This window comes from Perca fluviatilis, chromosome 14, assembly GCF_010015445.1.
Source record: "Perca fluviatilis chromosome 14, GENO_Pfluv_1.0, whole genome shotgun sequence".
NCBI lineage: Eukaryota > Metazoa > Chordata > Actinopteri > Perciformes > Percidae > Perca > Perca fluviatilis.
Window position 1 is genome coordinate 13977598 of NC_053125.1, and position 13528 is coordinate 13991125.

At 40.4% G+C, this 13528-nt stretch overlaps 1 protein-coding gene across 26 annotated transcripts in view; it reads right to left on the reverse strand.

Moving 5' to 3' along the window:
- LOC120573258 (receptor-type tyrosine-protein phosphatase delta) overlaps positions 1 to 13528 on the reverse strand; it is a 363765-nt gene that overhangs the window by 346774 nt on the left and 3463 nt on the right. The gene's annotated exons all lie outside the window — the stretch shown is intronic.

The window sequence follows — 13528 nt, forward strand, 5'->3', positions numbered from 1 at the left end:
CAGTAGCAGGACCATTAACAATAAAGCCCGTTCAATTTATATCACATTGGCATTAACGCTAATGAGTATATTAGTTTCAGAATGTCACTGGGAATAACAGGCAACATTGATCTCTTGTCGTCATGCTCATAATAGATCCCCCTCCTCTCCTGCGTATATTATTGTGCTGCGTTTCCCTGAGTTCCTATGGGACTTGCTTTCACATTTTAATCTCTCTACTTTAAGAAAAGGCAAATGCGCTTTTGTGCAGAGTCAATGCTAATCACAGTGGTTTCTGTACTGGTTGTTTGCATGTATTTTTAGTCCGTTGCTAATTTGTATGCAGTGCAACTTTGGAATTAGTGTTTGAATTTCCATATATTTCTTTCTCTCTGCGATTTATCTCTAGAAAAGGTGCTTTCTCTAAACAAATTGAAACTCAAATCCCTGAATAGGACAAGGACATTTTATTCGATGTACTGTCTCAGCAAGACCTTACAACCCGATGCACCGCCTGGACATTTCTGCACAATTGCTGATATTAAAACTGAGTTGGACTCATACTCCCAAATGATTAAATGACCTGAAAAATCTATGAGGCATGGATTACAATGGACCATGTGGCTATAGCTGACAACTTTCTGAATTCATGTTATTACCTTCTTTAGTTCCCATTATCATTTAATATCCTTTGAAAAAAATATTTTGTCTTATGTGGTAGACCATAGTGGACAGTTACATAACATGAACAACAACCATGTGGTTTTATGCCTTTCTGTCCGAAGGCAATCAATTAAAGCACCCCTCATCTCTACAAATCAATTTAATATCAGCATTCTGCAGCTTAAAATTCTGATTGGCTGGAGGATATTCAAGTATTTGGCTAAAAACAACTGCTTTTCACTGATGGAGCTTTAATTTTTCAAGGATGATCTCTTTGTGTGGAAATGCTCCTGCCCCCTATTACCTCTCTAACACACACTCAGTGTATTCTCTATGAATAATAATTTTATGAGCATCACTATCAGTGCAGCCATCCACTTAGCCCAGTCCTTGATTACAGAGTCTATTTGACAGACTGTAGAGGACAGTGAGAGTTTTGGCCTTACCCAGGGGACACACTTGGCCCTTCCAGTAAAAAGAGGCCACTAATGGAAGTGGAGGCCCTCGTTTCCACTCCACATTTTTATGTAGGCAATCCAGGCATTTATGGTAATCATAAAGTAGGGCCAAATGGATGGTGGGGTCAGCTCTAAGCGCTGAAAAGCAGTCCTGTTTACAGCTGCTACAGTATATGGAGCAAGTGCTGCCCCCTCCCTGTAAGTTCAGTCACAGCAGGTGTCTGTGCGTGCTTGATGCAAGAAAACATGTAAGGACCCCGAAATGGAGCTCCTCCCAACATGTCTGCCTGTCTTTGTCGCTCACTCAGTCAGGTTCATGAACTCGCAAATCGTTTATGCCCCTCTGGGGACGGTTTATAAAAAATGTATTGGCTCAGTGGGGCGAGTAGCAAGCTTAATGTTTAATGTTGGGCCTTTTTGTCCTCCTATGCCTTGACACCACCCGTTTTTCATATGTTTGAGCAAACGGGTTGTTTCTGAGGGAGCAGAGGTGGCGCGCAAAGGAAGGGGAAGAGTCGCTGGTGAATCATTACTACACTTTATTAATATGCAAGTTTAAATGTGGATGATACTGTTACTCTGTGGAGATGCTCCACCATGATTGTGGCACAGCCTTGAGCTGAATGCTAATTTATTTTTCTCATTTTCCTTGGCTTGAAATCATCATAGTTGGTAGCGCACACATGCTAGCCAGAAACCACAATAAGCTACAAGCAGTCATCCTCGCTGTGCCACCATGGTTGAAAGAGGTAAACAGGCATAATCCCAACAAAAAAACATTATCCCAAAAATAAACAAAATGATTGCTGAGGTGTGAGCGTTGTTTGCCAGGGGTGCGGATTTTCCAGCCTGCGACTGTTTTAAAATTGCATCGACTGAGTGCAGATTCTTGGAATGCACAGAACACATTACCTTAATGTGACTGTCGAGAAAGCAGGAGGAAACACTTTCAGTTTGTAGGATAAAATGTGCGAGCCCAACGATTCATTTAAGAACATAATTTTCAATTACTAGCAGGGAAAATATCACTTTCGGTGGAGATCAGATAAAAGACGATAAAAGTTGCGATGATTTTACAGCGCAGGGAGCATTAGGAGATGATACGGTAATCGGATGTAATGCAGTGGAAAAACAGAGGGATGACAAAGAGCAGCCACAGTCTAGACATCCCTGTGGGTGGTCTGTTTGATTGGTAGAGGGAGAAGTTCCTCTGGATGATACATTCATCATGGCCTCCTATCCTTATAGTGTGGACAGATTATGGTTAAACAGTGGTGAAGAGTTCATACATTTATTACTAAAAAAGAGCTAGAAGGTGAGAGTCAGGAATCTGCACAGGACACATTAGGAAAAATGGCAATCACTTTCCAGCAAATCCCTACTGTATGTATGAAAATTCAATCAAAGATGTAGACCTCTTGTAGATGAACAGGATTATGGGAGCACTGCTTCATTTGCCATTCACAACACACTGACAAGGGCAATAATAATGTGGTTTGTTACAGAAGATTCTTATCAGCTGAATTTAATCTCAGTCCACAGGAATTACCTTCAGAGACCAATTCAAATATACTGTTAGACAATGTAATCCATATCCATTGCCTTACAAATCCCTCGGTGCATTAATTTATCCCATACAGTCCTCAAGATTAATAGTAGGCCAGAGTAAGATGGGATAAAGCCGGCAGAATACATTGTCCCACTGGCTACCAGCGCAGAGGCTAATTTGTATGGCACTCAATTGGAGCGCACAATGGTCATTGTTAAGACGTTGATGGAATTTCACTGATGCTAGTGCTATGATTAGCGTGAGGAGTAAGTGTGTTCTCTGATATAAAACCCAGTGAGAGCATTAAGTCCTGTAGGCACTTGAGGAGGAGAGACGGAGGGATTGTTTCTGAGGGCAGCACAGGCTGATGTGTGTGAAGCACGGGGTGGAATACACCTGTGGGTAGCCATGTGGAAGATTGTAACCTACCCAATGGCAAATAATAACAGGACTAGCCAGGTATAGTTAACATTGATGTATTCAATTGCATCTTTGCAAGGCATTCTTTCAGCATGAAGAAGTGTCACCACTTTGTAAATGCACGAGACCTATCCATTAGGGTTGCCAATTTTTATTCAAAATTGAAACTACAGAAATATTCAATTTCGTGAAAATGTCCTATCTATATGTCCTGTTGCCCGAACAAGGCTATTGTGACCTTTGTTAAAGCAAAATGGAGTAAACTAGAGCTATGTTGAGGAAGCAAAGTAAAAAAAAATCATGGTGAAAGACTTTGTAAAATGCAACTGCCTTACATTACCGTTGCCATGACAACTGTTCTGAGGTTCACTGTTAGCTGGTTGCTCAACAAAACTAGCGGAGGCACCACAAATGACCAGAACAATGTCAATTCTAGCCTAACATAGTCTAGAACTAGCGACTTCGAGTTTGTGAAAAATGGTCTATAAATTAAATGTATTATTATTATTATTATTATTATTATGTGGCTTGCTTTTGTATTCATTTGTATGATTTATGTGGTAGCTTCCATTCGTTTGAACATGATGGAGGGGCTGCGTGTGTGTGTGTGTGTGTTAGCCCTAATGCATACATATACTCTATGTTTAGGCCTATGTGTACAGTAGAAAATTACTTAACAAGAAGTACAGAGTTACGAACAGACAAACTAAAATGCTGGTCGTTGTAGTAAATGGCAAATGTTCATCTTTTGCAATAGAAGAAATGCTTCATAATTAAAGATAAACATGGAGATTGAGGAAAAAGTAACTCCATGTACATGTACGGTATTCCTGCCCATTTCCAACGCCGTTTGTAGACTATGGAGCATAGCGTATCTTACAACTTCACACCTTGGTCTCCAGTAGCTTCATACAGGCATACAAGTCTTACAGTTTTTGCCTGGGCCTGTGCTCAGGGTTATTTCCACCACTACAGTACCAGATGTAATACGCCCCCACGTCACACTGACTGAAAACAGTGTGCCTCAACAAGTCTTACTAAAACTGTACATCACAGAACTAGAGGAAGTAGAAAGAAGGTGCAATTCAAAGTTGCTGGTTTACATGGAGGGTGACTTTATAATGGTAATGCTGATTAGTCACATGCATTCACAAGTAAGATTAAAGTTGTGTGTGTTTGAACACATGTTCTCCTGGGTCATGGCAGTGTTCTCCAGTGTTTAATCATCTGTCCTATCCCTATTTAATGGACTCCAGACATAACATCTCTCTCTCTCTCTCTCTCTGTAGCTTTTATAACCCTCTCTGCCTGCTCACACACACCTGGCCATATCTACTGATTTTGTTAGGAAGTTGGGATTGAAGGACTGATATTAAATCATTTTTATCAATGAGGTTTATGACACATGGTTTTGTGTGTATATAAGTAAAAAGGGGTGTTGGTGAATTGTTGCTGTGCTACCAGACATGTCAGTGATATGTTATACTGACAGGGATAGGAATGATAAGACTTTGTTATTAAACATGGTGTCAATGATTGGACCTGCACTATATAGAGATATAGAAAGAAAATTGATGTATGTGTTGTTTATATGTATCATTTTCTGAGGCCCTTGGAGGTTCACTACCAAGAGCATGATTTAAAATGCCATGATGCACAATGCAATCTGAGGGCGAGGCTTTAGTGTTTCAGTCACACAAGCCAAAAAAGTCTGCAATATCACTTACAAAGCATGAAAATATATGCATATACATTGTTCTCAGTCTAAGATAAACAGAAAATGTCCCCTTAAGGAAAAGTAGCAGATGAACTGTTTATAAGGTAGTTCAAAAACAATCCCACATTCAGACCACGCTACATAGTAGAGGGGAGAAAAATGCATTCAAGTTGGAGGAGAAAAGAAAGAAAAAAGATCTGCTGTAAAGCCATAAAATACAATTCATCGTGTCGCGGTCCCTGCGAGGAGCGTGTAATCGCAATGACACACTGGTGTAATCCATTTAAAAACACTTTGGCTCGGCCTAGGCTGCTTTGACTTCCTCTGCAGGCTTGTGCCTTCGTCTTCATTTCAGATACGTTTCACTGACTGCTTGCAATTAGCAAAAATGTGTAAGCAGCCTTGCCGTCCACCTGCTCGGGCTGCCAGCCGAGCATCTTGTCCTGGATGCATAACATGATTGGCAAGAGCGTGAAAAGAAAAGAAAAAAACACCAAAAGATAATAACCTGCTTGTCTCAGGCAGAGGTGAAGTGCAAGCATATTTGCTTGTCCACAGACATGTAATCTGTCTCAAGAGGTGCTCTCTCTTGTGGCGCCTTTGCGTTTCGACTTTGTGAGCCACGGTAGACCCACCCAACCTGACTAGGTGATGAGCTTAGAGTAATGGTGTCACCGGAGCGCTGAATCTCATTGAGAGTTGCTTGAGCAAACATTATCGCACACTGAATGGTGTCTGCAGGGAAGGCTCTGGTGAGTTATTTATTACACAGTGAGTTTTAATCTTACAGGAGAGAATGCACTTTTGCCTTTTAATGCAAGGAGACCAGAGGGCAACCTGGGTCCACTCTGCTTCTCTGTGCACGATTGAGGCTAATTGAACTAATTACACACTCAGGGATACCAAATTAAACATCTTGCTGGCATTAAACTGTGGATGATTTATACTCACCTTCAAACTTTGCCCACTGCTGCCCACCACTACTGTGTTTATGCACCGTTGCTTTAATTTTGACTATTTGGGCATTCTAAGAGGCCTGGAGTATTGGTTAAAAATATTCACTGTGACGAGGAATGATAAATAATGGTTTCTCTACGGCAGTGTTTCTCATAAACAACCTTTAATGGACCTCCCAAAAGGCAGCACATCACTCCCCGTTGTGGCCGGGGAATCAACTAGTGATTATTTTCATTACCACTTACTCTGACAAGCTTTGTTGATGAATTTAGTCTATGATATCAGAAAACAAATAAATGACAAATTTAATGTCAGTAACAAATGCCACTCACTATTTTCCCAGAGCGCAAAGTGACAACTTCAGATTGCTTGATTTGAAACTTGCAACTGTCATTTAAATAAATTGTATAGAGAAACTGCCTTAAAACATGAATATGAACAGTAGGTAAACTACTGGGGAAAAAACGGACTGATTCTACTGCATCTTATAGGCTGCAACTTATTCCAGCCTAAAGGATGCAACACATTTAATATGTCAATGCATTGGCCACGTCAAACCACTCATTAAAGGTTCCCCCGTGGAATTTGTGACCAGTAGTATCGCTATGGTGCAATACGTTTGTGAGTGGCTCCCACCGTTTTGTTTGTTCTCATGCACACACAAGCATACGGGTGATGAGAAACACACTCCTGCCAATGGTTTTACACAAATCCACTGACCTACAGATGGCGATAATGTGCCAAGAAACACAGCAATGTGCCAAAAAGAAGACTGCTAGCAAGTCAACATGAAAGTACACAATGCAGGTTTCAAACTTTTTTAAATAATCGCCTTTGCAAGTGTTTTAGGAGGACGTTATGTATGTGATGTGTTTATTAAGCATCCATGACACATTTTGGTGAGCAAATGTAAACAGAAACTTCATTGGGCACCTTTAAGTTGCAAGTTGCTTGTGTTGTCCAGCCAAAAGTCCAAAACCCAAATATATTAATTTGGCAAAAATATATAAAACACTAAAATTCCTTTCATTTGAAATGTGGGAAGCCGCGCGTTAGGAAGCAGCCACTGGATTATCTTCACACCTATTAGAACACAGAACTAAATAGTGTCAGGCAGTAATGACCACCAGAGAGCTGTTTTTTTTTATGAATATGTCAAACTTGAATTATAGAGTATCTTTCAATTATTTTGATTCCTGCCATCAAACGTGTATTGTTTTTGGAACAAAAACACAGGATCGTTATATACAGTCATGCTCATAAGTTTACATACCCATGCTAAAGTTGACTAAAAATCATCTTTTGGAAATTGATCTTAATGCCTTAATTAAAAAAATGAGGAAAGGACACCAATTTTTTTTGTGAACGAATAATGTATTGTAAATAAATAAATGTTCTTCCTTAAAATACTGGGGGCATAAGTAAGTACACCCCTATGTTAAATTCCCATAGAGGCCGGCAGATTTTTATTTTTAAAGGCCAGTTATTTCATGGATCCAGGATACTATGCATCCTGATAAAGTTCCCTTGGCCTTTGGAATTAAAATGGCCCCACATCATCACATACCCTCCACCATACCTAGAGATTGGCATGGGGTACTTTCCACAATATCATCTCTCAGTGCAAATCAAACCAGCTATTAGGCTAACTGAAATAAAACCATGCCAATCTCTAGGTATGAAGTATGAAGGGTATGTGATGATGTGGGGCCATTTTAATTCCAAAGGCCAAGGGAATTTTATCAGATGCCCCAAAACTATGTATAAATCTTTTGAAATAAAAATCTGCCGGCCTGCGGGGGGAAAAAAAAATTGGTGTCCTTAAAAGGTCGAATTTTTCCTCATTTTTTTAATTAAGGCATTAAGATCAATTTCCAAAACATGATTTTTTTATTCCTCTCTTTAGTCAACTTTAGCATGGGTATGTAAACTTATGAGCATGACTGTATATATATATATATATATATATATAGATCAGTGACTAGCCTGGTAGTCAGGTAGGTGATAATATGTCAGGTCTTCACTAAGAATTGTTCCTATCTTGCCAGCGATAATGTAAACTCTTTCTCACTCCTCAAGCATATCGTATTCCCCAAGTCAACAGTTCAATCTCCCCTTCCTCGCCCACCTCTCTCCGAGCAGCAGATGCCATTATTTAACTTGCCCCCACTTCTCCCCCACCTTCATTCTGGGCCCACTAGATGGATCGGCTCTCCCTCAATCCATGCTTCCTCTGCGCCTCCTCAGACGGGGAGATTGATTTGTCTACAGGACGCCTCTGACCTTTGATATGATCCAATAACAGACGCATGGCCCTAACCGAATTAGACAATCAAAGGGGGGGCACATTAGGAGTGAGATGAGGTGTTTCCCTTTCCCTCAGAGCATACCTCTGCCTTTTTCCATGATGGTAAGATCCACCGTCCATCTCCTGCCCGCCCATAGCAGACGCCCAGGGGAAACTAAAAGATGTGTTTCCAAAATGCACTTTGCCTAAAGGCTCTTTCAGCCAAATTTAATTTTCACCTTACATCGATTTTCCCCTTACTCCCAACTCAATGGATCCTAATAATGTTATCTATCGTGTATTTCTGTGCTATGCAGGAATACAGGGAGACGTTGCTCTGGACTATTGCATGTAGACACTGTGTACAATATGTCTTCCTCGTAGTATCTGGGGAAATGATTGAGAGGCTACCCTTTCCTTCATGTCAGTTCTTTTGTTATGTCTTCTCCATCATCTGGGATATTCCTAAAATCAACTTTCAACAGCATCTGTTGACTTGACGTGATCTTCTCAGTACTCAACCAGTAGATTTTTTTATTTATTTAAGTATCTACCACTCTTGATTTTTTTTCCAAACAGTAAAGTAGCAAATTAAAACAGCACAGACATGTTGCCTTCTGTTGCGAAATATAGACAGTGCACACAGTGTGCTAGACACTTTAAATAATACACCTGGTACCAAGGGAGTGTGTGCCTCATCTCATCAGTAGATGATTCACATTTTGTTGCAGTTAGCCTAAAAATGAGTTGGCCCTTTTGAGTGGTCCAGGTTAAAAATCAATGAGCTCTGCAACCTCTAAACAATATGGAGCAGGCCCGTCTGACTGCATGATCGCTAAAAATAGTGCTTTTTTTTCCATGCTTGATTTTGGGTTAAGTAGACCTTGCTCTATTTTTAAAGCCTTGATAGTTAATGACAGACAATTAAGATCCTCAACAAGCTGCATTCTAGCTATGACGTGAATCACGTCATTAGAAACACTGCATCGTGATGTGAAAACAGTAAAAATGTCGATTATAACGTATAAATATCATCAAAACAAAAACGACAACACTTCAGATTCTACCTGTTTTGACATTTTGAGAACCGCTGGGGTGTCAGGGCTGAGTGAATTTCTGTGGCAGCCTGTGGAAAAAGAAAGTTGACAAGGCAGACAGAAGAAAGGATAGATTTTGACAGATCCCAGCCTTCTTTCATTGGAACATATGAAGGGGAAAACAAAGGGAGGAAGAGGAGGATAAGGGAAGGGGGTGGCTTCAAACGGGGCGACAGTGGTGCAGAGCCAACAAATGGTGTGAAAACATACATCAACTTTGCATGGATGCACATGAGACCTGGTATCACACGCCATGTCACATAACCAGGCTTGTGTATGAACAGAAGGAGGGTGTTTGTGTGTGAAGGCAGGCTGAAGCAGTGGGGGTAGTACTGCCCCCTGTTTGGCAAGTCTATACTCTTTGGTACCATTTGTTTGTCATCTTAAACTGGCAGAGAGCTCAGGAAGCCAGGGTCTTACATAAACCCTACCCAGTATGGCTCTGTGCTGGGGAACTGATCCCTCCCAAAACCCTCATTGTTATTCTCTCATGATGCCGAGGGATCTGCCGAGCACCCACAGCCAAACCTACAGCAGGGATGAGTGGGAGGTGGGGGTGCTGTGTTTACATGTGTGCTCTGTCAGGGGACTGAGCTAACTGCTCACAGGATTATAGATGGAACACAACTTCCTAAGTGTGTGCTCTTATCATTATTTTATCTGCACATGATCATGTTTTTTTATTTTATTTTAATCTGCACTTTATTTTTACATTTCTGTCATGCCAGTTTTCCACCATAGCAGATGTATCCCTAAATAGCTAATCCGACAAAAGAAAGTTATGGATTCCTGTTCATTAATTCTTCCTGGTCTGGTATACTGCAGACTTAATGCAATCGTAAGAATATAAAAGATTCCACGAGACAGGTCAAATTGAATTTCCACTCTGTAGAATAACTCACCTATCACAAACTGCTAGATCAAGGGAAAGGGGGAGGATTTTTAGAATGTACAATATAATAGACTGTAGCACACTTCCAGGGGTGTCCACTTTCTCCTATGTGTAGAGATTACAATCCCCAGCCTGAGAGCAGATGAGCCTGTCAGGGGTTTGATTTAAATGTCCAAGGTAGGGCTTGATCAAAACGTGTCCTCTTTCAGCCTAATCAAAGACGATGAGACCTCTGGGTCTGTGTAATCCATGCTATGCACTCTCAACATCAGTATTTACAGTTCAGAGCTCGGCTCCATTCAATGAAAAACGCACAAAGCATCAATTGCCTGATGTGTTTCGATCACCTCTGCAAGTTATGCAAAATACTTTTCCCATGATCTTCGGGAAATCCACATATACTGTATATTTAAAAGTCCATTGGAAGCAGGATTCAGAGGAGTTCTACATTTACTCAAGTACTGCATATATTTTTAAATTACAGTCAGACTATTTCAGCTGGCTGTAAAATACTATTAATAAATGATACGCTGTGGAGACTAGCCTCACTGATCCTAACACAACAGTTGGACTATCTCATATTCAATATAAAGATATAAGGGATTTTTTTCTATAAAACCAAAGAAAGAGTTTTCTAAAAACTAAACTCTGTTTGAATTCAACTTTTAAAACCGTATGACACCCTAACAATCCAACTTGCTTGCTCTTTTCTTTGCAGTGAAACAAAAACTCTGGTGCCCATTATGGTGTGGAAAAGAAATGTTCACAGTGACCTCCAAGTGACGGCTGTAATGGCTCTAAGGTATGAATATAAACATAATAGAGTGAATCTAAAAGCTGCTGGGAAAACAGAGATTGCTGCATCTGCAGGTAAAACTAAGCTCAGCCTTCATTAAACTATTCTTGTGTGGAACACTTTTGCCAGCCTTACTTTTTTCTCATTACTGAGCTGAAAGGACGGGAAGAGAGACACCTTTGCATCCCAAAGTAAAAAAAAAAGATGGGAAGGGGAAGTGTCTGGAATTATAAGCATGCCTGGGATGAAGAAAGAGAGAATGAATGTTATCTTGAGGTCAGAGGCGGCTGATCTGACAAAGAATACAACAAACTGCCACTTGAGTTCACTTTCCTCTTCTTGCTACTTTCTTTTTTTGTTTTTTTCCAAAAGCTTTGATTCGCTCTACCCTTTCCCATGGTGGAAGTCCCTTGGATAGCAACCGAGTAGGTCTAATTGATTTCTCTTGTTCATGTCGGTTAGAAGCAGCAGCATCGAACTGTGGAGAGTACCCTGGCTCCAGCTTGCCTGCATTATTCCTTTCTGTTTTCTTCTTTGCCTGTCTATCCCAGTAGACTATAATGCCAACACTCAACATACCGGTGCCCTCTTGAATCTTTCAGGGTAGCCAGATAGGAGAGCAATACCACAGCAAAAGCAAATCCACACCATGGTGCAGTACATGTGGCTTACAAATAGGTCAAGACAGGAGAAAATTTGTTTTTTGCTCTTTAGGAACAAGTCATTATCTAAGATGGCGCCTATCACATCAGAATAGCTCACCAGTAAGCTATCATGCTAACATGCAAGGGATGAAGGTGATACCTTGAATGTCTGTACAGCCTATTGCAATCCAATGGAACCAAACTGCACTTTTGTAGCTAATGAATATGTATATTTCTTTGAGTCATATAGCTTTTAATTCAGCTTCATAAAACATGTAAAGCTGCGGTTAGTGTTGCTGCTGTAGTGGATTGTAGTGTACTGTACAGATGTTTGTGATATTGTGTCCAGACCAGTGTACATAGCTATTAGTTCAGGTAGAGATTCTGACTCAGGGCAGCACATCCATAACAGTCTCCTCTTGTCTTCGTCTTTTTTCAGCATCCATCAATTCTGTGAGTTCCTGTCATGTTAGAGCAGAGAGAGCGCAAAATTGTTTTTGTTTTTTTTCGGGTTCAAGCGCGCCATACGGACACAGGTTTTCTTTAGGCAATAACAATACAGTAAGTCAAGCAGAGGAGGGAAACATCCACCGCAGCCTTTCACCGCTGAGATGAATTTCAAATCATGCATCGCTGAGCCCGGGTTAGAACTCCTGCTGCCGTGAGGGTGAAGTTAGGTAACAGGGAATAATAGAGTATTATAGAGCACAGCCATATTTTTGGTCACTTTGTCATAGCTTCAAGGTCCAGACAGCCAAGCATGACTAAAAGCAGTGCACTAATGAAATCACCAATACTAATACAACTTCAACAGCAACATTCCATGCTAATTTATAGTCCACCCAGCAAGGCTTCCGCACAGCCACCCCAACATCCTATAATTCATTCAAATGTCATAGCGATATATTTAAATATTACAGGATTTAATTTGTATAGGTCAAATACTATTGCATTTGCCCTGCAGCGTTGCTTTGAATACTGTGTGGAGGTAGATGGGAATTTAAACCACACAATTGCCAATCATTGAAATATTGTGACACTTGCTCACTGCTGAATTTCTTTTACTGCTTCACCAGTGATGCAGGGAAGGCCAGGAAACATTGTAGGAGACAATAAGCTTCAGATCAAATGATGTGATCAAACTGACATCATATTGGCTGCCAGACATGAACTGTACAGTATCACAGCTGCTGAGGTCTAGCTCTCCCTTAGATGTTCTTTATGAAGAGGGTTATGATCTCTCTATTTCACTCTCTCTATTTTCATCTTGACATCTAAATATATTTAAAACAGACTATGTGACATTTGAAAAAAAATAACACCTTCTTTTTCTTACAAATTAAAAGTTTAATTACACTCAGTTTGGTATGAGCAGTAGCTTCTGGAGGCTAATGTTAGCGGATGTTAGGAAACTTTAGCTAGATATCGCTGTGCAACAAAACTGAGTCAGTTCATTGACTTCATTACACCTTTCTATTTGTCCTAATGTTATCCTATATCTTACCATAATCGCGTAAGTGCCACTTGGAGCCACAGTTTAGCAAAAGTTGCATAGGCAAAACTAAATTCAACTGCCATTTAACTAATTTTACATTTTTGTTGACCTATTAAGATACCAACTTGCATACATTTATAAGGACTTACTATTGATTCAACTCTAACCCAGAGAAAGACTTGTACCGGTGTTGATACTCAGCTTTTAGGTGGCAAAAAGTACATGTCATCTGTGTTATTTGCTTGTTTCCTGCAGCGACTATATCCTAACCTAAACAGCTTTCAATGGCTCACCCTCCTCCTGTATCACATACATCAGGCTTAATAGCACTGATGTCTCCTGCAGAAGGCAAAAGTTGTTGTTTAACAACTTAATGAGAGTCTGATTTATGACTGGAGCCATGTGCCTGATAAATAAACGGCACAGGTGAGAGGGTTTCATCACACGCAGCATTTTCTAATCAACGGCTAAGAAAAAGACATATGATTGTGTGTGTGGGCATGGGTGAATTCAATTAATCATTCACCGCTTGCTGTTTACAGTATGTGCATGAAATGGCTGATGAGTTGCATGT